Source organism: Macadamia integrifolia, chromosome 2, assembly GCF_013358625.1.
Source record: "Macadamia integrifolia cultivar HAES 741 chromosome 2, SCU_Mint_v3, whole genome shotgun sequence".
In the NCBI taxonomy this organism is placed as follows: Eukaryota; Viridiplantae; Streptophyta; class Magnoliopsida; order Proteales; family Proteaceae; genus Macadamia; species Macadamia integrifolia.
The window spans coordinates 8976667-8981177 of record NC_056558.1 but is presented as its reverse complement, the minus strand read 5'-3'; positions in this window follow the sequence as shown (position 1 = coordinate 8981177).

The window sequence follows — 4511 nt, the reverse complement described above, 5'->3', positions numbered from 1 at the left end:
AGCTTACAGACATGGGACAGTTTCGTATTGTTCTAAAAACCAGAAGTTTGAACCATGAAGACATCTTTATCAAGAACACCAAGTAAAAAGGTATTGTGGACGTCAAGCTATCGAACTGACCAGCCTTAAGAAGTCGTAATCACCAAGATAAAGTGGATGGTTAAAGGCTTAACTACAGGACTAAAGGTTTCATTGTAGTCGAGCCCTTCCTGTTAGTGGAACCACTTGGCAACAAGATGTGCCTTATAGCGCTCAAGGATCCCATCAACCTTTCGTTTAATCCTGAAAATCAATTTACACACAACTAAATTCACCATGTCAGACCATGGGACCAGAGTCCAAGTACCATTGCAAATTAGGGCGTTAAACTCATCTACCATGAGACCACGACACTTAACAATCTTGCTTACCTGAGAAAAACAGGTGGGTTCAGTAGAGGAAGGGGCAGTGGTGGATAAGGCATAGGATCGGGGTCGAAGAGAATGGAAAAACCAATGCCTTTGATTTCTTAACCTTCTGTTCACCTTTACCAAAGAAAATACTGTTTAATCTCAAAGGCTCATTAGTTGTGTTAAAGACTACTTTGCCTACAGATCAAGTGATGCTAGCCATCAAATCAGCTATATCCAACTATATATTCTAGATGAGAGAGAGAGAGAGAGAGAGAGAGAGTGAATTCCCCACCCCCTGCACCCCCACAAAATAAAAGACCATGTGACCACATCCACAATTGTTATAGTGAAAATGGGGTTCTTGAGCTAGATTAGAGGGAAGGATGAATTGGAACAACTATTGTAGTTGTAGACCTTGGAATATTATGTACACATATCAAGAGATGTTGAATTACTTGGGTAAGCAGTCATCCTTGCGAACACCTAATCTGTCACCCCTTGGCAATGATGATTTTTAGGATGTGGACAAGATCTACATTCTCTCTTTTGGGAGAGAATTCCGTACCTTCATAAATGACTCATAACTCCATCATATTCACCCAAACTTGTGATATCCAGCATTGGCATGTCAAACACTGACGAATCCATTCAAGCAGTGTCTAATTGTGAGAGAACGGCATGAGAACAGTTGCTGACCTCACCCATTTGCTAAACTGAAATATTTACTTCTTTACAAATCCTGAATTTTTTCCAGCAAAGAATTAGCTCAAATCTTACACCATTGGATATTACTTGGAAAGACAATTCCAATGATATATGGCATGCGAAAATCTGACATCAAATCATCCATAGCGACTCGTTGGAATCTCAATTAAGACAAACTTAACACTAAAATGACCAAATTGCCCTCAAGATTTGTGGAGCCACCAATCATGACCACCAAATTGCCAAAATTCCATCTAAATCATTGGCGGAGCATTGCCCTACAAATGGCATTTTTACCTTGGGTCACATTTATTTATAAATAAGATCCTTTGCACCCTTCCCAAAGTACATACCAAGCTTTCACAGGAGCTCCAAGGATCCAAGAAATCCTTGCCTTGCCTGCCTCTGCCCTCTTTCTCCTCTCTTAGTCCAAGATTCCCTTAGATTCACTTAGATTCCCTCATCTCGATCTATATGCCATAACCTAAAAAATCCCAAAACCATTATAACGCCTTGGGAAGCCCCAAAATGCCCTTCTAAAGCTCTAGATTCGTCATATTCCTAAAGATTCTATTGCCTTGGTTTCTGTGCCAAAAATCCCAAAAGTCTCAAAAGTCTAGAAAAAATCACAGAACCTTCAGGGAGCCTTAAGAAGCGAAGTTACATCACTGAAAAATCTAAGAAATCTCTAGATTCTCCAAATTCTCAGAAATTCTTGAAAGGTTTTAAGAAGTCCAAATCTTTTGAAGAAGAAAAGTAGAAGGTCGAATCCACTCCACCTGAGTTGGGGGAAAAGCTACCGAAGTTCGTGCTCGCAACAAAATGGGCCCTCCCCTCAAGTAAAATCTCCCAACTCACTAGACAAATGTAGACTTTTATTGTGTATATAATAATGTAAATAGTAGTAGAATTACCATAACATAGCCATGCATGCAATATAAGATGAATTGGGGAGAATATTCATTCTTTAAGCATCTAGTAGAAAGACTTGTTCAATTGGGCGGACTGGATGTCTAACACCTTCCCATCTCCTTAACCTGATAGTTACCATTATCTCTAGACTAGACCGATTCTCGAGCCCTTTCCTTAGGGATTGAGCTCACCAATCGGGTCCTACGCTATTATCCTAGGTCGTGACTCCAAATACCATGTTTTCTCATACCCATGTTTGCTACTAATGTGCCATATTAAAAATCAATACACATTAAAACATAAAGAAGTTTTTAGTACATATGCCCCCATGTATTTTTCGAAAGTGAGGATGCTATGATGCGGGGCCCTTGAATCCAGGCAACTCAATTGACTTTTACAATGGCGACTCCACTGGGGACTGCAAAACTTTCAACACTAGATGCTACCATTAAGTGTAAGAACATTCTCCTCCACACGTCACTTGTATGATAACATATTAGCTAGCCTATGTTTGTAAATTAATTGTACTAACCGCATCACGCATCACATTCAAAGTGAAATCATTTAATGAGAGTACTCCCTATTGTGCCATGACTCTCAGAGATGTCCGTGCTCGTCATACTAAGTATTCTAAGATCATATAGTTGCTTTCTATGCAAGAGTGCTCAAAGTGAAATCAGGTGATGAGGATTTTCATTGTTGTGTGTTGGGATTAAAAATGTAACCGCAAGCGTATGGATCAGTGTAGCTACGGATCGAATATAGGGAGAGCAGCCACTTTATTTTTTTTATTTCTTTTAATAATACGAAAGTGAACCGATTAATGGTTGTGATCTAATTCTAATTACCTTAATAAACATATGTATCTAAAATAACGTCCTAACCATTCGTCATCTAAGAATTTAAAGACGCAAGCCACCCAATTAAAATTAAATAAATAAATAACTGAAAATAAATAACCCACACAATTTAAAAAAAAAATAAATAAATAAAGGAAAAAAATACTGAAATAAAAATAAAGTAAAAGAAAGGGGAGAAAGCTAGAGAGAGACTCGCAAGTAGGTTTCTCTACTTAGTCAGAGGGATGCATCATAATATGAGCTTCCCTACTTGACCAGAGAGTCACTCTTACAAGGGTTACTCTACTTGGCTTTAGGGAAAGGGAGACAATTAAAATAAAAATAATAAATTGATGGTTCTATGGCTAGGAGGGGCAAAGCCAACACATACACTAGCCATGAACCTTGGGGGAAAGGGATTGCAATAATATAATGACTGAAATTAAAATCCTAAATTAAGAAAGAAAGGGTAGTCAGAAGAGGGAATGAGAGGGGGGAGAGAAGACTACTAAAGGAGCCTACTTACTTGAATCAATGCTTGAACTTGAAAGCTTGGGTGATTTGAGATACTACCAGTACTAAAAACCAGATCTGGAATAAACCAAATTTGAAATTTCTAGTACTAGAGAAAACAAATCTTAAAAAAAAAGAAAAAACTGAACTTGAAAAAAAAAGATGCTCCACGGCTCGTGATCTTGTCACCTAGATCTAAGCCTAGAACTATAACTTTAAAAATTATAACTCAATTGCATAAATCATAAACATAAAAGACTGAATAAGAATAAAAGAGTGCTTGCATTAATTGACATAAAAAACTATTACAATAGTGATTAAAGCAAAAATAGAGAAGAACTAAAACTAAAGAGTGAGAGAGGGAGAGAGAGAAGAAAACTAAGCATAAATTAAGGAGAATAATAAAATAGGAGGGGGGAGGAAGGAGCTTTTATAGGGTTTTTTTCTTGTCTCCTTCATTCTACAAGTCTTCTTTAAGAAAAGAAAGAAAATTAAATTAAATTAAATCTTAGTAAAAATCCTCATTCTCTGAGATATTGTGTGAGGAAAGAGAGAATCTATTTTCATAATTAACAAATTCTATTCTTTCCATACAATATTCACCAATATCTTGCAATCTTGATTAAATTAGAAAAGGAATCTCTGCATAGCATCTTCAAGATCTTGTGCGGTGGCAAGGAGAGAGAATAATCTTCAGAATTTTGTAGGAGAGAGGATGTGATACCAATGAGTGGGTCCCACCTTTGGACTGGTTCTGGATTCACTTTAAACACTTTCTCTTGTAGACTTGGAAACTAAAAAAAATAAGAAAAATAAAAGTAGTACTATCCAAACTGGGATGAAATGTACACTTATATCCCTAAGATTTCACACATTATTGTGCTCATCAAATTCCCCCATACTTCACTTTTGCTCATCCTTGAGTAAGATAAATAAATAAAGAAATGAAAGAAAAAACCTAACTCACTTTCGTAGGAATTACGGTTGTATTTAGCACGTGCAACAAACCTTTAAACCCCTAAGTTACCCTAGTGGACGAGTTGTGTCTCGTGGGTGTTTGCAGTGAATATACACCCAAAATTCAGAATAAATAAATCCCAACCTTGGCTAAAGGTAAGGCTCATACCAATCTAGAGCAAAGATAATTTTT